Here is a 26,534-nt window from a genome sequence, read left to right as displayed (position 1 = left end):
AATTTCGACTCCAAAATAGTGCAAACAAACTCCAAAAAATTTTTCTTGGGTAAAACCAAGTTTTCACGGCCTGAATTAAGAATTAAGCATAAGTAGTAGGCTGTTTTACCCTTATTCGCTCATTATTATACCAAAATCCAAAAAATTCATACTGGTTATCCTAGACGCTGAGAAAAAAGTTTCAATATTTACGAATCAACGAAAAACGAGTAAAAAGGCTTTAGAAAGATATATTACTCGACGCTTTCCGATGATTGTCTGTAGTTCCTAACTTTGCGTGGACAAACAAAAACAAAACAAAACAAACAAAACTCCGAAAACAATTTTTCCCTTTTCAGGGGTTGCAGCAAAAATGAGTAAATAATTTTGAACAATGTGATCATCAGCCAATCAAAAAATAAAATTAGAACCAAACTTTTAGGTTACTGTTTTGCAGAAACTAACTCATACACATTTTATGACCAAAACGGTCATAAAATGTGTATGAGTTAGTTTCTGCAAAACAGTAACCTAAAAGTTTGGTTAAAATTTTATTTTTTGATTGGCTGATGCGTCAAGAGATAACTGGATTGGTTCAAGTTGTGGAAGTGCGAAAAACTGCAAAATTAGCTGAAAGTTGAAAATTTGTTTTGTTTTCAAAATCCGTGGTAAGGCTGATATTGGTTTGATACTATTTCTGACGTGGATTGCAGACTTAACTAGTTCAAAAACAGAAGGTAACTCCAAACACGAGTTGAAACAGCATTATTTGAGGGACCCAGATTGTTTTGTGGTGTCATGAAATAAATCCTAATGCATGTGTGCATTGGATTCCACACTAGAAATTTTACGCGGAAGCCGCTGTTTTTTGCGAAATTCGCTTTTAATTCGAATTCAGCAGTAGCATACACGGTTCCCTGAATCTATTGCATTTATAGTTTTTTTATAGCAGAAAAACTCAAACGTTTTTTATATAACCAGCATAACAAAATTTATATACAGTGAATTCTAAAATGCTGTGCGGTACTAATATGAACAAAACATTTTACAAATTTTCTTCCGACCATTGAATATGCGAAGGAACTTTTTAGTCGACTGTGTTTTAGTTTTTTTACGCAAAATTTTGAATTTAAGCCCTAAAAACTTAACTTTAAGTAAGTTAACTAATTGTAGGAGATTTGGACCTCTATTCTGCAACCCAAAATTTCGAAATAATTGGAAAAGTTTCAGCAAAAAAAACTTGAAAAAAAAAAATAAAATTAGTTTGTGTCTTATTTGACTGTCTAACTATGAACGTCAATTATACCTAAAACATAGTTTTACAACAGGTTTTTTCACCTCCGGCAGAAAAACTAATTTGAAAAAAAAAGCTTTTTCTTTTAGTTTTTTTTCTGAAGACTATGGCCGGAACATTCTGTGCTACTTGCACAGTAACCGTCTATCCTTGTTTCTACATAAATTCCTTATCAGGTGAAGCTGTTGATCATATGCTAGGCATCCAAAAGTAAAATCAATGCTGAGAAAAGAGTTTTAATTTCCTAAAAGGCGACAAATCGTAACAGACGATAGTTCTTAACAGGCGACAATTTGTAAAAATCGACAATTCGTAGTCTTAGATAAGCAATGAACACTGGTTCACACGCAGCATATATCTCCTGCCCGATATAAGCGCAGCGAAGGGAAGCCCAGCAATCGTGTTCTACTTGCCAATGTCTTGTCACGAATTGTCGCGTATTACAAATTGTCGCTTGTAACGTTTTGTCGCTCTATCATATAATGCTCACTCCTTTTGACTTTTTATAGGGAGTGATAGAAATACATTTCTAAAGAGAATCTAGTAGTATTATAATGTGTTCCAGATCCTAAGGGGGGACTCATGCAAAGCAAAATATGAAAATAGATGTCCATATTTTTTCTGGAGGACCCTCATCTTAGGATATTGTAAACGAAGGATTTTTTCCTCCAAGTTAGCAGGTGACCCCTTATTGGCTTAGCTTAACAACAAGACCTCATTGGCTTAGCTTAACAATAAGAGACACAAAACACTATCCTTTCCAATTCCATGTTTTTGCAGTCCTATTTACTGGTCCTGGTTAATTGTATGATTCATTTTAATTGTTTTATTTGTTTCGGTCTAATCAACTTTCGAACTATTTCAAATTTGTTAGCGAAAGTGGAATTGAATTTTATGGTACATAATAAAAAGTCGCCGATCTTTTTGGCAGTGTCGCTTAACTGTTGGCAGCAGTAAACTACTTTCTCAACTTGTGCTATTTTTTATGGTGAAAAGTCAGTAAATTGAAATCACTCTCCAAAAGTGGCGGCTGTTTCAGGATGCAATTAGAGCGAATGACAAATTTGGTGTAGTGAAGATAATGATAATGAAACTTCACAATTTAGAGTATTTTCCACCACGGAAAAATTTCAAATTTAAAAATCGTGTTTTTCGAGAAGGCAAATAAAAAATTCGAAGGAAGAGTACGAATCGATTTTCAAAGAATTTTTTCAGTTGAGTGACCTTCAACAAATGACTAAATGCATTTCTAAAAAACAAAAGTATGGCTCTCTGAGCAATCAAACGTTTGCTGATGATCTAAATGTATTTGACTACCTGTTTAATTTTAACTCAATATGTGTTGCTAAAGAATTGGAGAGGAAAATACGTCTAATGTTCAACAAGCTATCAAAATACAAAAAACTTCCGGAGGTTTATTTGATTATTTACCAACGATAACTAAGTGAGTCTAAAGGATATCGGAAAGGTCATTTTGATTTCCACTGCCTTCAATTTCAACAAGTTTAAAAGGTGTTGGAAAAAGTGAACAATGAAATTACGAAGCAAGAGTAGCAAATGCTGTCTTAGAATTATTTCACGAAAATTATACGCCCTTGAAATTACCTTATCCCGATATTTTTAATTGAAGAAGCTTCTTTTTTAGCAGGATAATTTCTGTTTTTTGTTAGTTCTGATAACCTGAACTGCGACATTTTTTAAGTTTAGACTTTATGGTGGTTTGATTGGTATTGATAAATTTTTTCCGGATACATACTTGAAATATTCCAAGTTTTACGATTGCACAATAATTTTCACATTGCCGCCGGATTTAAACACGAGATTTACCAAGAGTTCCTATGTACTATTACACATTGCCCTGGAATTGTAACAACAGTTTCTTGGGACATTTGAGTGGAAAAGCTTTCTGCCTTTTCATGAAGTTGAAAAAACTATAAATCTAACATTTACTAGAATGAAAAACGAGAGATCAATTGTGCTTTACTGGAAGTAGTTTGTTACAAGAAAAAAGTCAAAGTGATTTAAAAAGAGCAATGACAACACCAGATTACAGTGATCCAATCTTTTTTTGACCTCAAATTAATTTCTATATACTTCAAAAGCTCGACCAAGAAAGCTTCGTTGAGAAAACTGTGTTTACCTGAATGTAAACTTGAATCAATTACTTCTGAGTTTTGCGTTAAGAAATCCTAGCGCCAATTTTTATGTTATGCCTGAAAAGGAAAAGACAGAGTTTTTGCGCAAATACTTGGAACCAAAGTTGAGAACCTAGATTATTTGGTTTTTCCTCGATTGTTAACTTGTATTTCAAAAATTATTCAAGTTGCAATATACATTTACCTTATTAAAATTCGAGGAAATTTTGTGCCCTGAAAAAATCAAGTTTTTATGATTGGTTGAAAAACGAACAACAGCGAGAGGTCGGTAAAAGTGTGACAAATATATCACTAAACTCAAAGCTTTGTGTTTGGATGACTCCAGAGTGTGATAGTACATTTCTTAAACAAGAAAATAGCGTATTACAGCGGCCAAACTGTTCACAGGAGGGGGCCTTATTAGTTTCCGGAAAAAATTTTCTACACGGAAGAGAATTTTTCCAGTTGACGATCAAAATGTATACTTCCAGAGTTTGAAGTTTATAAAAATTTTTCAATAGGGACTGTGGAGTATCTCTTACCGAACTAGTCTTTCACCCAAACGTCACCCAGGAGCTCAGATGGATCTAAACAGCAGTGAATTGCCAGGTGAGAATACGATGATTGTGAGAGGGGATTCGGCGAAGAGCATAATGTACCACAAAAAAAGAAAAAATCCCAGCAACTTAATTTCTAGAAATGGACAACGAAAACAAAACAGACTTTGCACTTATGAAATTGTGTACTAATGGTAACCTAAATTCAATTTACTATTTTCTACAAACTTCATATACAGTGAGAAAACATCAAACACCGTCTGTAAAATAATTGTTTTTTCAAATATCTGAACCAGCAGCAGCAGTAGATGAATCTGATGCAAAATAGTAACACAGTTTCTGTTTAACGAGACAAACAGTGGAAAAAAACTTTGGACTTTTCGGTTACTTTGCCGAGATCTGAAGCAAATTTTGTTGCGCAAATGGCAGTAATTCTAGTTTACTAAACTTTTGCATTCTCAAATTTTTTTTCTTCAAAAATTAGGTTGCAAAGAAATATCAATTTACTTCGCATTTCTATCCGACTTAGTTGGTTACGTACTGCCAAACCAAAGGAAATGAATGAAGTGATTGATGCTTCGACAAAATTTTCATGGCGATAACCCTCATGATCCGGCAAAACATAGTCATTTTTCAAATTTTTGATGGGAAGAACTTTTTATCCTAAATTCGGAGCCGTTCTTTATCTTTACAAAGACATGCAACTTGTCTTTTGGGAAAAGGTTTCTTCTCGCAAATTTATTGTGAAATTCAACAAATTCGAAACTGTGAGAAACTTAGAAAGTGCTCTTTGATGATTCAGGTAATCTGTCAAGTAATACCGAAACAAATGGAAGGCACAGAATATTAAACAAAATCTGTTTCAACAGTTATGTTGGTCGCATACGATTCAAATGAAGACTTCATACACCATTCTGTTCAAATCGCCTCGTGAAGTTCTTTTTTCGCCAGGTAAAAATCTTTTTAGTAAGAAAAATTAATGTATCAAAACATTGAGAAGCTGCTACGAATTAGCTACCAGAGTCTCTTTCGAACACATTCTATTTGACTTGAAACCGCGTACATCAGATTTTTTAGGATAAAATTCAGACAAAATCACGCAGCCTTTACCAACAGTTTTTTATTTACCTTTATCTAAAGCTGAAGTTATTTCAATCACAAAAGAAAAAGAGAAAGTTATCTTTTCTGAAGCATGTGGTGGAATTGAGAAGTGACCAATAAGGTAGGCTAATTACAAGAACTTGAAATCATGAGATCATAACACTTATTAGCGAGTGTTTGCTCAATGTATTCAAATGAAACGTACCTGATAAAAATGTAAAAATCAAATGATACCAGACAGCAGACAAATATTTGATCACTCCAAAGACCAACGTTGTCGAAAAGCATGCCATTATTTTGAGTAAAGAAGGATTTCATCTAGTGCGACAATTACTTTAGTTTGTTACAAGTACCTCACATTTTAATTATTACTGCTGAAGATTTCATTCTAATTTTGAAAACTTTATATGTTAAAAAGAAACGTGTTCTTCATGATTAAATTGATAAGTATAAAAATGTTCAAATGTCCTATCTTAACTGGCTTACACTCCTATTACATCCTCAAAACAACTCAAAACAATGAGAATGCTGCAAGAAGGGAAGCATTTACGGAAAATTCTGGGCCAAAACAAAAACAGCTTACACCATTAACGGTCGATGAAGAAGTACTGGTCGAACGAGATCAAGATAAAACATCAGAAGACAAAACGATAGACGAAAAATTTTAGAACAATTGCATACCTTGGAAGAAAAAAAGAAAAAGATTAAAAGAGCAAAAGCTATACTCGAAACGATAAAAAGTTTAGAAAAAATAACCATAAATCATTACAATGAGGTGAGATATGAGAAAAAAGTAACATCAGGAATTAAGGCTGCCATTTTCTTTTTATAAAAACATTCCACAACCATACAACAACCAACAAAAAAAACAACAACAACCAACAAAAAACTACACAATATGGCCTTCATTGTCATTTTAACTGCTCTCATTTTGAATGAAAAGCTGTTAAGAAATCAAAAGGCCAAACACCCGGTTCATTCAACGTGTTTTAACGCGCAAGATAAACGAAAACCTGGACCCCCAAGAACCTGTCCAAAATCTACAACACTGCCGGAAAGATCTAGTGCAAACGCTCAGAGAATTAAGAAAAAAGGAAAAGCCACAAGGACATAAAAAAAAACAAAAACAAAAAAATCGATGCGTCAGAAGAAGGCCCCGACCTGAACGGAACACGCAACAAAAATTCAGATTCTGAAACATCTGAAAAGACAGAGGCGAAAACCAAAAAGTGGGAAAACTACCAAGACCGAATAAACGTTCGTTGTTGAAAATTAAATAAAGTGACAAAGGTCCCACTTTTTTTGGTAGTGTGAAGAACTTGATAAAAGCTACCAGCTTGTAGCGCCAAAATCTCAGTTTTTTTCTTCACACGGAATATGCATCAACAAAATATCGAACTGCCATCCAAAGAACGCCGCCGTTCAAGTCATAGCTTACGACATCGACAAAATCTGGTCATTAACTGTGACCTATGTTGATTAACTTTTCATGTAAGAAAACATGTTAAGTTTCTGTTTGTTGCCGTTGATTGTAGGTCCCGCTATTTCAGATAGCAAAGCATGCTAATACAACTGCAGAAGCGTTTAAACAATTGATAAAGACAAAATAACCGGAAAAAGTATTGGTGGACGAGTGTACATAGTCTAAAGGGCCCTTCGAAGCATTATGTAAAAAGAAAGGCAGCAAAAACCTATAGCACAGAGAGCGAAAAAATCAGCATCCGCTGAGAGAAAAATCGTTACATGAAAAAATCCTTAATAAATTTACTTAGAAGATAAATTGACGATACATTGAAAACTGCAAGATTTTCCTCATTGCAATTAATTCGAGAACAAATTGTGTCACAACTCTTGCACCAAATAAACTAATTAAAAAAGATGTTTCATTAAGAGTAGAACAGTCATCCAATTCAATTTGACGTCCAAAGCTTACTGTTAGTGATTATGTTAAACTCGCCAAGTTAGATGAATTGTTTGAAGTTCTTCACATACCAACACGAAGTCTTTGAGCATACAATTTGATTGATACTACAAAGAACCGATTGAGGAAAAATTTTATGAGTCTGAACTAGTTCGCATTCTGGAGATGATGGAATCTGAAAAATTCATGAATGAGGGAAATTCCAGCATTTCACCCCTAATGTTTCCATTTCCTTCACATTTACGCATCAAGGGAATGAACGTTTTTAATTATAACAAGCTGGCCAGCTTCAAAAACATCATAAATGTGAAGAAATAGGTTTTCAAGGTGAACGGATAGTAGCAGTTACAGATGTTACCCTCCCCTACTCAGATTAACAAGGCAACTGATAAAACATATTGTTTTTTATTGTGTGCCTTGAATAGGACTTAGACATTACGTTACCTACTCAGATAAACAACGTAACTGGCAACAATGGTTTGAACTTTTGCAAGCCTTACCTGGTAGAAACAGTAAAAATTAACCAGAGGAGTCTATACGAGCATTGAACAACTGCTAGATGAGATTCGCATAAAGACAGAGAAGACAAAGAATTAGAGAAATTCGATCATGTTATAGATCCCATAACCAAACATTTTTCATTATGAATGCATTGTAGGGAATGTATAGTATTTTGAAGTCCACAAACTTCTAGTCCACTTTGATTCAAAGATGTCAGAGATGGAACTGGTAATCATTTAAGTAACAAACAAGGAGGCTCGAAACATAGCACATTCACTACCCAAAATCATTTTGCAGACTATCTTGTTATTGTATGTGCTGGAACTCAACTTATGTTCATTTACCTGGACATAATTTGTTATCAAATATTCGGAGACACAAAAACACCCCTATTACGAATCATTGGTACAAAAGTTGAGTGAAAAACGGTTACGCATGAACAGTTGAAGCGAATCGTCGTAAAAGATTTAGTGTTTCGGACTTTAAAAAATAGTTGGCCAACAAAATGTTTTATATTCCCGTGAACTTGAGTACAGAAACTGGAATACTTATTCTTTTCGCTGGAGTTGGAAAAATTATTTTGACTTAAAAATTTCAAAAGTTTAGCAATTGATCAATATAAATTCAAATTACCAAAACCAGGCAAGACTACCAAACTTCTCCGAGCACTAAAGACAACGAGGCAGTGGCTTCCGTTCCTTATCTTTAGGAAAAGGAAGATTGGGACTTCCATTAGCTGAAAAAATTTCCCGCAGCAAAAAAGATTGGAAAAAAACTACTTCTTCAGGCAGCTCCAGAACTGATGAAATTTGCAACAAAAATTGAAACCTGAGCAGGCATTGAAACGGCAGTGAAACAAAAAACTGAAGGCACAGAGAAATCGCTCCGATGTCTATACAAGGGTTTGAAATGACTTCTAATTTAATACCGAGTAAAGCAACTCACAGCTCGTTGGAATAATTTGAAAAACCACCCATGTCCTTTTGAAACTGCATTCAACCAAAAAATTGAACCTTCCTACTCTCCTGATGGTCCTATGCTCGAGTTCGAAGTACTCGGCAACCGAAATATTTCAATCGATCTCCAACGTAACGGTTTGGAAAAAGCTGCAAGAAATGTTCGAAGCAATTGTACTTTGCTTCGAATGCAGGCTACAGAAGCGGCAAACTGAGAAACGCCGTAGTTTGTTAGCGATCCTCTATCTTCATTATTTTCTGAGTGTACACTGTCTCTGAATGGTGAAAAATTTTAAATAACAAAGCAAAATTTGCCCATAAAAGCTTTATAGAGCCGGGGGTTTCATACGGCTAAAAAAAACATGGCTAGTTTGTCATGGTTATCGTTAAGAAGGAAATCCATCAGCTATTGGCCTTGAACGAGCTAAACAAAATTGGTGAAATCGCATAAGGTTTCTTGTCGTGTGACAAGCACCTATTTGATGGTGTGACATTTAGGTCGTCTCTTAGACGTTCTCGTATTGATTTTGTTGCTGTATCTGAAGATTCAGCTAAGCACCAAAAGGTTCAAATAATCGAAGTTTATCGCTATGTCAGAATGATGTCTGCAACTGATTATGTTCTCTCATCGGTAGGAACAAAATTGTTTAAGAACCCGCCCAATCACAATTACATTAAAAGATTGGCAAAAACGTTTCTCGCAACTGCAGGAATAATGTACTGGCAACCAGAGAAAATTTTCGCAAAAGATCTTGTTCGAAGAATGATAGTGGAAATAAGAATAAACCAAGCATATATGGATAGTAACAGGAAAAAAATGCTCCCTACCAAAAGTTTGGGTTGACAGAAGTTTTCTTTTCTAAACGCTCACATAAGGCATTTTGTTTTAAGTACCTCACATTTTAATTTCTCCTGCTGAAGATTTCATTCTGATTTTGAAAACTTTATAGGTTAAAAAGAAACGTGTTCTTCATGATTAAAGTGATAAGTATAAAAATGTTCAAATGTCCTATCTTAACTGGCTTATACTCCTATTACATCCTCAAAACAACTCAAAACAATGAGAATGCTGCAAGAAGGGAAGCATTTACGGAAAATTCTGGGCCAAAACAAAAACAGCTTACACCATTAACGGTCGATGAAGAAGTACTGGTCGAACGAGATCAAGATAAAATATCAGAAGACAAAACGATAGACGAAAAATTTTAGGTCAATTGCATAACTTGGGAGAAAAAAAGAAAAAGATTAAAAGAGCAAAAGCTATACTCGAAACGATAAAAAGTTAAGAAAAATTAACCATAAATCATTACAATGAGGTGAGATATGAGAAAAAAGTAACATCAAGAATTAAGGCCACCATTTTTTTTATAACAACATTCCACAACCATACAACAACCAACAAAAAAAAACAACAACAACCCACAAAAAACTACAAAATATGGCCTTCATTGTCATTTCAACTGCTCTCAACTTGAATGAAAAGCTGTTAAGAAATCAAAAGGCCAAACACCCGGTTCATTCAACGGGTTTTAACGCGCAAGATAAACGAAAACCTGGACCCCCAAGAACCTGTCCAACATCTACAACACTGCCGGAAAGATCTAGTGCAAACGCTCAGAGAATTAAGAAAAAAGGAAAAGCCACAAGGCTATTAAAAAAAATCGATGCGTCAGAAGAAGGCCCCGACCTGTACGGAACACGCAACAAAAGTTCAGATTTTGAAACATCTGAAAAGACAGAGGCGAAAACAAAAAAGTGGGAAAACTACCAAGACCGAATAAACGTTGTTGAAAATTAAATTAAGTGACAAAGGTCACACTTTATTTGGTAGTGTGAACAACTTGATAAAAGCTACCAGCTTGTAGCGCCAAAATCTCAGTTATTTTCTTCACACGGAATATTCATCAACAAAATATCGAACTGCCATCCAAAGAACGCCGCCGTTCAAGTCATAGCTTACGACATCGACAAAATCTGGTCATTAACTGTGACCTATGTTGATTAACTTTTCATGTAAGAAAACATGTTAAGTTTCTGTTTGTTGCCGTTGATTGTAGGTCCCGCTATTTCAGATAGCAAAGCATGCTAATACAACTGCAGAAGCGTTTAAACAATTGATAAAGACAAAATAACGGGAAAAAGTACTGGTGGACGAGTGTACATAGTTTAAAGGGCCCTTCGAAGCATTATGTAAAAAGAAAGGCAGCAAAAACCTATAGCACAGAGAGCGAAAAAATCAGCATCCGCTGAGAGAAAAAATCGTTACATGAAAAAATCCTTTATAAATTTACTTAGAAGATAAATGGACGATACATTGAAAACTGCAAGATTTTCCTCATTGCAATTAATTCGAGAACAAATAAATCGTGTTACAACTGTTGCACCAAATAAAGTAATTAAAAAAGATGTTTCATTAAGAGTAGAACAGTCATCCAATTCAATTTGACGTCCAAAGCATACTGTTAGTGATTATGTTAAACTCGCCAAGTTAGATGAATTGTTTGAAGTTCTTCACATACCAACACGAAGTCTTTGAGCATACAATTTGATTGATACTACAAAGAACCGATTGAGGAAAAATTTTATGAGTCTGAACTAGTTCGCATTCTGGAGATGATGGAATCTGAAAAATTCATGAATGAGGGAAATTCCAGCATTTCACCCCTAATGTTTCCATTTCCTTCACATTTACGCATCAAGGGAATGAACGTTTTTAATTATAACAAGCTGGCCAGCTTCAAAAACATCATAAATGTGAAGAAATAGGTTTTCAAGGTGAACGGATAGTAGCAGTTACAGATGTTACCCTCCCCTACTCAGATTAACAAGGCAACTGATAAAACAATATTGTTTTTTATTGTGTGCCTTGAATAGGACTTAGACATTACGTTACCTACTCAGATAAACAACGTAACTGGCAACAATGGTTTGAACTTTTGCAAGCCTTACCTGGTAGAAACAGTAAAAATTAACCAGAGGAGTCTATACGAGCATTGAACAACTGCTAGATGAGATTCGCATAAAGACAGAGAAGACAAAGAATTAGAGAAATTCGATCATGTTATAGATCCCATAACCAAACATTTTTCATTATGAAAGCATTGTAGGGAATGTATAGTATTTTGAAGTCCACAAACTTCTAGTCCACTTTGATTCAAAGATGTCAGAGATGGAACTGGTAATCATTTAAGTAACAAACAAGGAGGCTCGAAACATAGCACATTCACTACCCAAAATCATTTTGCAGACTATCTTGTTATTGTATGTGCTGGAACTCAATTTATGTTCATTTACCTGGACATAATTTGTTATCAAATATTCGGAGACACAAAAACACCCCTGTTACGAATCATTGGTACAAAACGTTGAGTGAAAAACGATTACGCATGAACAGTTGAAGCGAATCGTCGTAAAAGATTTAGTGTTTCGGACTTTAAAAAATAGTTGGCCAACAAAATGTTTTATATTCCCGTGAACTTGAGTACAGAAACTGGAATACTTATTCTTTTCGCTGGAGTTGGAAAAATTATTTTGACTTAAAAATTTCAAAAGTTTAGCAATTGATCAATATAAATTCAAATTACCAAAACCAGGCAAGACTACCAAACTTCTCCGAGCACTTAAGACAACGAGGCAGTGGCTTCCGTTCCTTATCCTTAGGAAAAGGAAGATTGGGACTTCCATTAGCTCAAAAAAATTCCCGCAGCAAAAAAAGATTGGAAAAAAACTACTTCTTCAGGCAGCTCCAGAAGTGATGAAATTTGAAACAAAAATTGAAACCTGAGCAGGCATTGAAATGGCAGTGAAACAAAAAACTAAAGGCACAGAGAGATCGCTCCGATGTCTATATAAGGGTTTGGAATGACTTCTAATTTAATACCGAGTAAAGCAACTCACAGCTCGTTGGACTAATTTGAAAAACCACCCATGTCCTTTTGAAACTGCATTCAACCAAAAAATTGAACCTTCCTACTCTCCTGATGGTCCTATTCTCGAGTTCGAAGTACCCGGCAACAGAAATATTTCAATCGATCTCCAACGTAACGGTTTGGAAAAAGCTGCACGAAATGTTCGAAGCAATTGTACTTTGCTTCGAATGCAGGCTACAGAAGCGGCAAACTGAGAAACGCCGTAGTTTGTTAGCGATCCTCTATCTTCATTATTTTCTGAGTGTACACTGTCTCTGAATGGTGAAAAATTTTAAATAACAAAGCAAAATTTGCCCATAAAAGCTTTATAGAGCCGGGGGTCTCATACGGCTAAAAAGAAAACATGGCTAGTTTGTCATGGTTATCGTTAAGAAGGAAATCCATCAGCTATTGGCCTTGAACGAGCTAAGCAAGTTTAGTGAAATCGCATAAGGTTTCTTGTCATGTGAATGTCTATTTGATGGTGTGACATTTAGGTCGTCTCTTAGACGTTCTCGTATTGATTTTGTTGCTGTATCTGAAGATTCAGCTAAGCACCAAAAGGTTCAAATATTCGAAGTTTATCGCTATGTCAGAAAGATGTCTGCAACTGATTATGTTCTCTCATCGGTAGGAACAAAATTGTTTAAGAACCCGCCCAATCACAATTACATTAAGAGATTGGCAAAAACGTTTCTCGCAACTGCAGGAATAATGTACTGGCAACCAGAGGATATTTTCGCAAAAGATCTTGTTCGAAGAATGATAGTGGAAATAAGAATAAACCAAACATATATGAATAGTAACAGGAAAAAAATTCTCCCTATCAAAAGTTTGGGTTGACTGAGATGATTGTGTTCAAAAACGGCCTACCCTTTACCGGAAAGCCAATCTCAAAAACATAGTTAAAAAACCTAATTTCAGGCAGCTTGATTTTAGGTTGATTAATGGTCATGAAATCAGTCTTGCTAATCACTGTAAGCATTATATTATGACTTTTGATCTCACGTCTAATCAGGAGGCTTCACACAATTTTAATCATTCTGAATTGACCAATTGCACTGTTTTGGTTGAGCTCATCTTTAACGCATGTCATGGTAACAACGTCGATATATTTTTTTATGGTAGAGCGTTCATCATTAGCTTTTGTGCGTTCAAGTAGAAAATTTACCTAAGACACTCTTTGAACTGAAGATAGCCTCGGATAAATTTTGAATAATCGAAGTTATTAACCGTTATAAGCGATGCAAATATTGCTTCAGAGGTATTTTTACGGCGGACCTTGCATGCTCATCAGTATTAAAAATTAATAATACGTTCATGATGATCTATGCATTGCCCTCAGATCATCCAGGAACACACGTGTTGCTTTTGTTCAAGCCGGAGGGCAAAAAAATTTTGCAGACCCTCTAGGCAGAAGGTAATATGATTATCCACTCGTGTACCAGAATATTCGACGTATAATTCACAAAGGAGATCACATACTGACAAAAACAAACAGTTCAATCAGCCGGTTCACTTTTATGCTGGGTTTATTGTATTTGTTGTGCTCATAACTAGATATGCAATAATTTCGAAGTGACGGATCATAATTTGATAACATTTGCTGAATGTAAGTTTCTCTAAACTATTTCATTGATGTTGTTATGAAATTTACAAATTCAGTTTCTTTTGGAAAACTATTTTTATCAACAAGAGATTTGCTTTTTTTACAACTTTAAGTGAACCGCGAAAAAGTTTCAGATCAAGTCTTTAAATAGAAGGCATGGCCTTTAGGTTTAGCGGGCAAAAGCTAACCCAGGTTGGCTCGTTGCTACGCTCCTCTGGAACGCCTCCCGCGGGTGTAGTAAAAAACTTTTATGCAAAAGATCAAAATTAAAATATAAATTGAAACCTAAATTTCACTTCCATAATAAATTGTACAACCAAAGAGTTTGAATCAGATTCGATTCATTCATATCCTCCTAAAGTAATATAAGTTTTTCTAGAAAATTCAGCAGCATTTTCAATTTTTTATATTATTATTAAGGCTTTCAAAAATTGCATTCGTAATCATGTCAGTTTGGGGCAATTGTCTGCTGACTGGAACGGCACAAAACTCTAAATTATTGATACAGTTATAATTTAACAGCGTTTTTCAATTTTTCCATCAGAGAGCCACACAGTTGATACTTGGAGCAACCCAAAAAAAATAATTGAATGTGGAAAAGGCAAGGCACCACAAATGTCTTTGAAGTCATCTTGTTAAGCAAATCGGTAGACTCTTTTGTGAGTTAGACCAGCACTTGAAAATCCTTTTCGTTGTCAATCAAATGATTACAAAATCTAATTATTTCGATGGGAGGTTACCGCAAAATTTGCAGTTGAGGCGTATTCAGAGAAGCAGGGTTTTTAATTCAGGATGAAAATGTTGTAATTTTTACAGAATTGTTTGACATGTTCATTAGATTGCTCATACAATGCTTCAAAAATTTTTTTTTTAGATTTATTTAATTAAAGAGGTAATAATTTTAACCAACCCTTCAGTTATTATCGTTTTCACTTTCGCATTTTTATTCGACCACGACTTTGTTTCGCTTTTTTTGGACATTTTTCAGTTAGTTTGCAATTTTGTCTTTCTATATTTTTTAGTTTTCGGAAACTGTCTGCCATGGACTCAATATTTGCCAGATGGCAAGGTCACTCCTCATCAATACTTCAAAATTTCATCTTCGTCTTTTTTCTACAGCTTGATACTTACATAAGTACCAGTCTGTGCGAATGTTTTTTCACCGATTCCAACTAAAGGCGTATCAATCGAAAATATATCACGCGAAAATTATTAAAATAGTCAAAACCTGCTTTCCGAGATGAGCTCATAGTAAATGAAAACCAACCAACTGATTTTTGATGCGGCTCGTTAAAGAACTTTGACTGACCAAAGTTTACCAGACATATCATGCGTTCATAAAATTAAAATGTATGTGGCAAAGCTTTGAGAGTCTCGAGCCATAATGATAGTGTTTAATGACGAAGAACATAATATCTTTATTGATGATCCACATTCTACTTTTTCGCTCGGGTAACACTGAAAATCACCAAACTTCTAGTGTTTTTTCATTATGATGATTATTATAATGACTGCTTTTAATCACGGCTATGAATGACAGACAAACTAATAAGAAAATGTAAATTTGATTGCTTTCGGCGAAGCCCCTATAATAAAGCTATGACATAAATACAAATTCGGGTTTTTTACAGGCATTTTAACATGATCTCAAGGGTCATGCGTAATAGAAAAATAAATTTCCTTAGTTTACCAGCAAATTGCTAACTTTGACCTGACTCAGCCATTCCTACTTTTTCCTTATCTTATTTTCATTAATAGGCATTTCATGTTTTTCATTCTATCAATTTCACAACTCAGTCACTGTATTATAACAAAAAACTCAAAATATCTTCTAATTATGACTAGTCCTCTTCAGAACATCAATTTTCGATCAAAAGAGGAAGATTATCAACCAAACTTACATGCGAGAATCGATTTTTAGTCATACATTAACGAAGAAAGAGAGAGCCTCTCAGCTCAGAGCAAAATCTTTCAATGACTTGGCTCCCCGCAAAAAAAAAACCACGGGATCAGAACGAGGAATAGAGTAAAAGAAAAATAACATCAGCTACCAAACTACCGCGTGGATCAAAATGATCTTCCTCGGCAGAATCCAAAACGTACGTTATCTCGATGTGTTACTGCAATTCAATCCAGTTGTATGAAAAAATTTTTGTTGCTTTGATTTTTATTCCAAAGAAATTTTATTTCAGTTTTTGTTTTAATTGATCTTAAATTTATTTCAAATTGATTATGTGTATAATTTTTGTCTCAGTTTCCATTTTACTTTGTAGATCAACTAAAATTTGCTCTGTTTTTAGCTATGAGTTAGACCAAAATTTGAAATCAAAATTACGAAAAACGTCAGGAAAATCGATAATAAAAATTTGCTAAACTTGCTGTTTGAGAAAGAATAAGAAAAGGAGACAGAGAGAGGTAAATTGACTTGCTCATAGTAAGCCCCACTTAAAGTACTCTATTAAAAATACTGCTTACTTTTCAAAGTTTTCAAAAAAAAAGTAAATATCGAAAGAATCAACATTTTCATGTCGGTAGTCCAGTCAAATTTTTTTTTGGCTTTTTTCAAACAGCCTCTGCCCTCTATCTCTCCTCTCGTTAGACTTTTTTCCCAGTGATGTTAGCCAGGCATTAAGCAAAAAAAGAGTTTTTCAGCCATAATTTTGCTTTATATCACGTTTTTATACATGTTTTACGTGTTTAACTGACAATTTTTTGGTAAAAATCGTGAAATATTGAAAAACAAAAATTTTGTTTTGAAAACTGAATGCCGCACTCAACACTGCCCAGGAGATCACGAGAAATTGATTAGGTTAGTTTCATTGAACTTAGAGACGAAAAAAAATTCTACCCTTCCTGATTGGGACAAGTGTTTTTTAATTTCTGCGTTGGTCCTATTAAGGTATCATATAGCTCCTAAAAAGGTTTAACACCCATTTACCCGAATTCAAAAAGAAAATGATTTTTTAGGGTGAAAATGACAAAGCAAATGCTAAAAATTTTGTTTCATTTTCAATTTAATTATGACCATTATAACTATGTTTTAGATATCGTAAAAATTACTGTTTTGAGTTTAAGTGATTTTTGAGATATATGTTGTTATATTATTTTTTATAACATTTAGAAAAATTGAGATTTGCTATTAATTTATTAAAAAACAGTTCTTTCCACTTGATTTTAGCGAACGAGGGCGCTCACGGGTAAACTAATGCCCTTTAAACCGAACAGCCATGCCCTAATATTTCGAAGGACATGAAATGAAACTTTACTTCCAACAGTTATCATATCTATTCTCATACAAAAATTTTCACTGCGGAAACCTATCAACAACTTCTGCTGGAAAAGCAAGCAATGTCAATTTGGGATGTCATCGAGACGATATTTTTCGCTGCGCTAACTGTAAGCGCGTTCAGACAGACAATGGGCCGATACGATCTCAAAATTGGTGAAAAAGAATTGGATTTGCTTCAAGTCATGATGCAAAACAAGGAAGGAACAGACGCTCTTTGCAAGACGGGGATACTGGATATTACAGAAAGGACCCTGCTGATCATAAACACTAAGACATTGACACTGTTTTTCGAGGGAATAGCTGAGGATCAATACTTGGAACTGATTGAATTTATGGTCAACCAAGTCAATTTATTTTTGTCTCACGGGAGCGGATGGATAAACAATCGAACTGAAAAACTGCTAGTCATTTTCGCGGTTTTCTCATCAATATCAGCAGGAGTCTAAATCATACTACCTGATACACTCAGCTTACTTCTACTCTGTTCCACATTATCAACACTAAAGCTGATGACCGTGCTTTCTATACCACTTTGTTGCAGCATATCACAACGTGAATGAGCCAGCCCTCTGCCAACTATTTAAACGGTGGCTGGAGAAAAACAAAGTTTCAATGTACAATCTCGATAGAGAAGGAATTAAAGAAACTAAGGGTGAACACAAAATGCCAATGGGTCTGATGAATATCGACAGTTTTGAAAGGCTGAACAATAGTCAAGTCAACGTTTTTCGGTAAGCAAACTCTGCTTGACTTTTGAAAATCTTAATAACTACTAATTAGTATTCTTAAGTTATTCATACCCCTTTTATTTTCCATAATTTAATTTTCTGTTCAGTTTCAGCGAGAGGTTCGAACAGATTCACTACTACTCTGATTGTGGATTTGTTGCAGCTGACAGATGATCAAAGTATCACGATGTGTTGATGAGTGATCTCCAGAAATTGGTGCAGTTGATGCGGCCCAAAGTGCGACGATTCAAATCCAAGATTAGCCGCAAATGTTTCCACCCATGTACTTTCTTCCAAATTCTGAGAAGACATCAAGAACTCTGCTACCACGTCGACGATGTTGTCATCACAATGTCGAAGCCAGAAAAAAACGACCACAAGATCAAAAACTTAACAGCTCGTTTATTCGTACTCAGAATATTCTACTTTGATTTGAAGTCACTACTCTTGCCAATAATCTGACTGCAAATTGATCCGCAAAAATCTAGCACGCAAACACTTGAAATACATGCGGCTACGTCTTAGGAGCAATCCAGTTTGAGAGAAAAGACATTATTAACTTGGAGCTCAAAAGAGGACCGAATGTGATGGAAGAGCTAATTAGCTCCCTTAATCGTTAGCGAGACAAATAAACATGGAAAGTTATTTACTTTCAGCGGTATAACAGGCCAGGAACGAGAAGACGATACGGTTTGTTGGATAGGCGAGAAGGATTTTTCCGACAATGATCAAGTGGTAGTGTTATATTCCAAATGTACTGCGATAACAAATTAAATCCCAGTGATAGCTCATAGTTTGTCAGATTTTGCCTTATAGTTTTCAATCAAAGCGCTGGCAAAAAGCGATTCGAGAAACACTTTTTCTGTAAGACCTGCATAAGTAGAAAATATATAATAATGACAATCGCAGTATATGTAAAAACATACACGGACTAAAAAAGAAAAAAAATTATGAAAATCTCAGATTAATTAATTTGTATAGATTCACGAAGCGCTGTTGGCAAAATTTAGCAAAAATTTGCCCGAAAAATTTTTTTATTGGAGGACTATTGTGAAAAAATTGGCCGCTCCTCCAAAATATTCAATATGTTGAAACAAAAACGGCATTATCCTTACTCTTTCGGAAAACTCCCTTTCCCTCGCCAGCAATGCGAAAAAATAGTCTAACAGGAGGAGATCTCATTGCTTCCAGAAGCGAGCACAATCATGTCTTAAATGTTTTTACCGAACTGAATCGTTGCTCAATACCACAACTTGCACATGACTACAGATGTGCTATTACTTGCTTCCGTTTCATTTTTTTCCGTGAAGTTTACTATCGAATTTACGCTCTGGGTTGCACCTGTTCCTTCACGGCAAGTAACTTTTTTCCGTGACCCCTTTCTAAAAGCCCGACCTGAAACCTTTAGCGGATCTTGAACATCTGCACGTTAAGCAGCGAATGACAAGAGGAGACATTTTGTCGGTTTACGCGCGCAGGTTGTACAAAGCAAACAAAAACGAATTCGTAAATGTTTCGCCCTCAGAGCTATCCAGCTTTTTTCATCAAGTTTGACGCAAGCAAATTGTATGGGGCTATAATGAAACATTTTCCTTTGCCATTAAATGATTTTTCAATAATTGAAAAAAGATTAGAAGTTATACTGCTAACCAGCGAAAACTCCGAGGGGATTTTGAAGTTGAAGTCAAATTGACCATACCCGTAAAAATTCATGACTGCTTCACTGATTATCCACTTTCCCCCTCTCGTGAAGTAGTGGACATCGGTGCAAGGAGCAACGAGCAAGAAGATTTGTTGGAAAAGTTGGGAATAGCCACACTGTTAAAGGTGCCAACGCTTCTGCAGACCTGGCATCCTTAAAAAGGTTATGTTTTGCCTTACCCTAAAATTGTAGCATGTGCTGGGAATGAAACAAAGCCACCAAGCAAAAGATCTTCCGTTCCGTCAAAGTCATTCGATGGAACCCTTTGTCGTTCTCTATACTATCCACAAAAAACTACGGTAAATAAATTCTAAAGAAAATGTTCATGCTGATTGTTGGTTCAACCTTCAGTAAGACAGTGGAGACTAAGCTGGGAAGAAAGAAGGTGCTGATTGCAAGTAGTCAGAGAAAACTTCTTTAAAAAGCAGCACTGAGCACGATGAAGAGCTTTCAAATCAATGAAAATCAATTAGCCACAATCAGCTTTTCAGTAATCATAATATTAGTAGACAATCCTGTGATAGTTGGTGTAACTATGTTAGACCTCGCCAAACGATTCACGTTTCAATTGAACTATCAAAAAAAAAACGAATCTACCTTTGGACCTTTTGAACTTCGACGCGGATAGTTTTTTATGCCATATATATTGACGACTTTTAACCAGACTTATAGAAAATAAAAGCTTACTTCGATTTCTCATATTATGATCAGGACCATCTCTTGACCAACATTACAAACAAAATTTTAGGTTGGAGTTTAAGGTTGGCGGGACTGGCAAGAAGCGGATCAGAGATTCTATCGCCCTAAGACCGAAAGTGTTCGGGGGTCCTTAATGACGAGTACCTTTCCCAACTAAAAACACCCTTCCAACCCATTCTTTTGCTTTTTAAAGAATAAACTACCACCACTACCACCACTACCAAGCTCTCTGCCTCCTTCCCGCCTAACTTTGTTCCAATAAACCACGTGCTTTTAGTTGATTTGGGCAACAATAAACAATTTTGCCTAAACGTTGATTTATCTGAAAACATGTTTCATCTCTTTTTTAATAAGTCTTTCGATCTTTGCTTGAATGAATAACCATTTTTCGGTATAAATTGAATTGCTAAAGTGAAAGGAAATTATCCCCTGCATTATAGAAACGAATGATGATTTTGCTTCTGTAAAGAAGGCCCTCAATAGCTTAGTGCAGAAGTAATAAAACGGCCTGTGCAGCAAGAATTGATGCATCGAACCTTGAGGGACACATTGTTCACTGGAAAAAAATGAAAGTCTACAACTATAAAATAGTTTCGGACGTTCACACTAACAGGACAGTGGAAAAAAATAAACGTGCTTTATCTCCATTCGATTTAAAACGTTTTTCTCCTTTTCGACGGGGTTCTGACTGTTGCCTTTGGCAATGAGGCCACCGAAGAAAATGCATTCCTAGAAGACATATATGTGAGCACTGAGGTGCCCAACTCATACAATGAAGCTGATAACAATTCGCCCGAATACCAAGTTGATGATTTTTATAGCCGCCTTACTCAGAAATAGAGATTGCGAGCAGAGGCTTCTAGTAACCGAGTCCGTGAACGTCCCCCTATGAATAACCCATTTATTTGATCGGAAGCGTCGGAAGAGAGACCATCTAGAAAATAAACAGGTTAAAGAAAACCAAAACAACAAACACTAAATTTCGAAACAAATTTTTTGAGATAATTTTTAGTGTCCTTCCGTTTAACTTCTGCGTGCACTTGTTTTGTTTTTGACTAGTTCACCGGTCATAAAAGATTCGTTTCAGGCTCAATCACTGCTTAAGCAAAAATAGCTTCAGTTAAATGAACTAGTTGACACAAGCCAAGTGCTAACTCAAAAGAATATGTGAAAACCCTTGATTTAGTTTTAATTACAAACTTTTATTAGCATCAAAAATTTTCGACAAAAATTAAAGCTAGGAAATGAGATCTACATGAAACTGGGTCGAAAAAAGTTCAGGAATCAGGACGATTCAATTCATTTATCACGGGAAAGGGACTGCTTTAAGGGGAATTAGAAGAAACTATTGTATAGGGTCCCGGTTGTTAAGCTCAGCTTAGCAAGATCGTAAGGAGGGGGTCTTTTACTTTAGTGGTGAGAACTTACGTTCATTAACAAAATACTAGGATAGGGGTCCAGCAAAAAATTAAATACCACTTTCCTAGGAATTTGCTTTACGTGAGAAACCCCCTTAGAAAGGACCCCTCTAAAGAAGGACCCTCCTTAGGATCCGGGTTACGATACAAAACTACTGAGTCTTGACCACGAAATGAGCAAACACTTACTGAAAAAGATGCCATTAGCAAAAAATTTTTCGACCGATCACAAGACCATTTGCTTGGGCTTTGTCGAGTTGAATGGCTTAATGACCTGTTTTGCAACCCAATAATCACTTTTTGTCTTGTTCATCTTTAACTTTTTTAAACTGTTAAGTTTGATTAGTATTCCACTGGAGGTTATTGCGCATTGGTGGGACCTGTTAAGATGGAATATGATTCCAACTGAAGAGTTTGTAAACTTGAAAGACGAACAGTAAAAAAAGTGATCATTGGTACGTAAAACAAGTCATTAGATCATTCAATTCAAAAAAGCTTAAGCAGAAGGACCCGCGATCTGTCAAAAAAAACGTAGCTAAGAACGTCTGTTTTTTGAATATTTGTTCAACTATACATAATTTTTTTAACCCTTGAAAACAATCTTTTAATCAGAAAAAAAAACAGATAATTCGCGGGAATGAGTCACAAACATAATGAATCACTCATAGTTTCAGTGTGGTTAAATCTTGATCTTTTCATGATGAAACTGTACAAAAATTTCGTTGAAGTTGGCCTAGCACTTAAAAAGTAAGTTTGAAAGAGATCTGTTTTGGGAGACCTTGAATTCGCAAATTGTAGAAAATATTGCATTTTGTCTTGGATTCAATGAAATCTGTGAACTCATCGCGGATTCTCTGAAATCAAAAGTCCATACGGTTTCTTGCCAACTTCATAAAACCTGTGGTTACGCCCAATCACTCGAAAATTGGATTAAAACCACATCATGAATTGAAAAGAAAATTGCGTAGAATGAGACCAAAAAAGATTGATTTCAAAGTCAATAGCGTTTTTTTTTCAAAAAAGGCGCTTGATTTCATACATTGTAAAAAGTATGAAGTTCCCACCTGAGATTATATTTTTAACTCCCTAATTAAATGATGTGGCAGAAATGAGTTCCAATATTTTTTGATTTCGAATAATATATATATATCCGTTCTATGAATCATCTCGATATTTGTGTTAGATAAGACGCAAGGGCACTTTCCAATTATTGCCGCCCATCAGTTTATTGAGCCCGCCACTAACACAAAACCCTGGAATTGCTTGAAAAGTGTATGATTAGGGCGTTTCCATGAATGAAAATTGTATGACTAGCTTGGTCAACCCGGGCAATTTGGCAAAGGCTATACAATTGTTTTAATATTCGGCTGGGTTGGGGCTATAATGAGAGTTATAATTGGCTACAAAGTCATAGGAGACAGATTTGAACACCAATTTCTTTTTTTATACGAAAAAAAGGTAATTAGTTTAAGATTAAACTAGAGTAAGTTCTGAAAAATTGAAAGTGAATAACTTACACAATAAATCGAGGGTCGTCAACTAGCAGAAACTTTTGGTTTCAGAATTCGCTCATACTCTCAATTGTTATCTGATGTATGTCAATAACCAGCTTCACTTTGATGAAACAATTCGTTATGAAGAGGTGAAATCAAAATATTGTTGTCAGTTGTTCAGACATATTTTGTTAAGATGATAGTGAAAACATTCAAACAAGGTGGTTTCGTCAAATATTTACCAAAATAATAACGACGCCAAACTGTTTAGTTTGTGAATTGTAAGCGGATTAGCTGAGGCTCTTCGAGATTATCCTGAGTCTACTTTAGGTCCTGAAAAACACATACAAAACACCCATTTTCTATCCTAAATTTAGTAATATCAATTGCGCCAGAAAATAACCAGGTATCTTATTCATCAGTTTTAGGTGGGCTTAGAAAACTTGTTTGACCCTATAAGTGAATCGCAGGTTTTTTTTTATATTAGAACAACCAAAGGAACTTACTACTCTCTTCGATCGGATCCAGTGCCTCAAACCATATATACACCATTATAAATATCTACTTTGTCTATACGTGTATGAGAAAGAGTGTGTGTTTGTGTGTGAAATGTGTCAGCGCGAGCTCAATTTCAAATGACCCAATGACCCATCCAATCATGAAAATGGATTTTTAGTGGATTATAATTTAATCGATTTGTTTCGGCCACAAAAATATATGAACGAAATTTTTTAGCAGTTTATTTAAGACAAGATGATGTTTGTTTATGTTCAAATATCTCGTTGTTGTTCACAGAAGTCATGGCATTCTTAAATCATGGCATTCTTAAAAGATTTTACCTCACCGAGTTTTGCGAGAAATAAGGTGAGGAAAATTCATGTCATGAATATCCTCGGGGAGGGAGGTCTTATTCAGAACCGAAGGGAAACGTATTGAGCCCAATTTTTTTGTTGCAGTACATTTAAAGTAATCTTAAACTTCCTTTTTTGGAGATACGAGCGCGCGATGCCATCTGAGCCGGTAAAAAGCTCTAGCACACGACCCAGTGCCAGATGCCTCGTGATGTAAAGTCCTCAATTATCCACACGAGGTCATCTTTTTCGAGAGGCTCCTCGGGTTGCGTTTATTAAGTCCTTTTGATGAAAGTCGGAGTGTACTCTTTAAAAAGAAGCCCCCAGAAGCTGTCAAGTCTATTTTTTGCTCGTTATCAGGAGTGGTTGGAAATTTACTGATAGATGCTTCGATGAAGGCTGCTGCCGTAGCTTAGATGGTTACGGGTGCCGACGAAGTAAGTATGTTGTCAGAGAATAAAAGCTTAGGTGTGCATCTCCTAACAATAAAGCGTCAATAGCCGTTATGCAGTTGTTCGAATTAAGGTTCTCTGTCGATTCCAGGTAAACTGCGTGAGTAGAGAGGCATGTGAAGAGGCAAATAAAGCTTTTTTAGTTGTATCCTTTGTTGCGATGTAGAATGAACCTATGTAATCAATACCTGTTTTTTTGAGCAAAAATGGATCATCAGATGTATAGTCGAAACTAGTTGGCGGCAATTCGCCAATTGTTAAATTTATCATCTGCCTTGGAACCTTCTGCAGAGTAAGCAGTTATATCTTGTCTGTCTGAGTGTTTTTTGGAGCCCGATGACGACAAATCTTTGTTGCAGGTAGTTGAGAAGTACTCAGTGAGCGCTCTCGATCATCATGCGCACAATTGGTTCCTTTGCCTTTAAAATAATTGGATGCTTTGTTGCGTCCGGTAAAGTTGAGTTTCGTAACTCTCCTCGCGCGCGAATAATACCGTTGTCGAGAAAAGGTGAGAACTGTTGTAGTTTGTCTTTGCTGTCAACAAGGTGAGAAGTTGATTGTAGGTTTCAACAAAAGTGTCTCGCTGGGATTGTTGATAAAGGAAGAGCTTGGCTTTTTCTAGCTCTTCCAAAGTAGCTGAACAATTCCTGTTCCCCTCAAGGCATCGAAGAAAATTATTACCCGAGTGGTGACCCCAACTAATTGAAACCGTTTTCAAAACCGGGAAGAATCGATCAGTGGTGTAGTTGGGGGGCTAACTGTTGAGGCATTATTTTGCTTGATTGTTTCGTTGATCCCCCAAGTAGGCTCATTGTTGTGTAAAAATTATGGTGTATCCGACCAGAGCACTGATACGTCTTTAAGTTTAACCCCCCGCGTACTGCTGTCTGCAGGGCTGTGCTTACCGTGCTTACCAGGGTTGTGTTTCCATTGTTCGGCTTTGCATGAAGTAAGTAGTTCACCAACTCTGTTTGCGCAGTAAGTTTTCAGTTTACCGGGCGATGCAATCCAGGACAAAAATGTGCTATCCGTTCAAAGGTGCTATCTGTCCAATTAACAGAAAAAACTGGGCTCAACTCCTTCCCCTTCGAATTTGAATAAGACCTCCCTCCCCCGAGGATATTCAGGAAAATGAAATTGTCTCACGTTAATTCTCGCAAAACGCCATGATTTGCAGCAAAATATTTTTGACTTCTGTGAACAACAAAGAGACCATTTAAGACACAAGTAACCATCATCTTGTGTCAACTACAGCTAGTTATACTCTTGAAAACGCTTGGCTGAGAACTTTACGAATTACATTTTACAAACATTTTGCAGATATCATAATGATTAAAAATTCAAAAAGTGTCCACAAACGGCTTTTTTGATATATTTTTTCAAAACTTTGTCCGCGGCGCAAAAAATTTGGCCAGAAACGGGTCTTTATCATTTTCTGGAAGCCCTCCGAAAAATCGAAATTTATTAATCTCGGGAAGTAGCGCGCGCCAAAACGCAATTTTATGGTAGAAATTTTCCTGTCGTTTTTTTTCAAGTTGCCTGCCAGTAAACTGTCTCTTCGAGAAAACCTGTGGGATCTACCCCTGGAACAAATCAAAATGATAATCATAAGAGTACTTTTTCCGACCACTGAAATCGGGGAGGAACTCTTATCTTCGAGCAGTTAAAGTTTTTCTTCCTCACAAAACTATGTCCCACAAATACTCATCGGAATGGGTTGAGTAATATATTATATTAAAACACTTTGAGTGGTGACGCCAAAAAATTTTTGGAAATTGTTTAAAAAATTATCGGTGTTGAGAAACACCGGTTTTAGTAAAGCGAGCGAGCAAGAGGTCTTTTAAATTAAAGGGAAACTTTTCATTTGAGTAGAGAAGTAGTTTTTGCATTGAATTTCTGTGTTGATTTTTCCTAAATTATGCTTTAAACTGATGGTTCAAA

The 26,534-nt window shown here is 35.7% G+C and overlaps 1 protein-coding gene across 1 annotated transcript in view; it reads right to left on the bottom strand.

The window, feature by feature from the left end:
• LOC134855958 (tripartite motif-containing protein 59-like) overlaps positions 1-23,414 on the bottom strand; it is a gene marked incomplete in the record, with an annotated part of 24,912 nt that extends 1,498 nt beyond the window's left edge. Inside the window, 1 exon segment of the mRNA XM_063872334.1 lies at positions 23,315-23,414.
• Between the last annotated feature and the right edge of the window lie 3,120 nt (positions 23,415-26,534).

This window comes from Symsagittifera roscoffensis, chromosome 1, assembly GCF_963678635.1.
Source record: "Symsagittifera roscoffensis chromosome 1, txSymRosc1.1, whole genome shotgun sequence".
Classification (NCBI taxonomy): domain Eukaryota; kingdom Metazoa; phylum Xenacoelomorpha; order Acoela; family Convolutidae; genus Symsagittifera; species Symsagittifera roscoffensis.
Note: the sequence above shows the minus strand (reverse complement) of the source record. Positions and strands in the feature narration are given on the sequence as shown.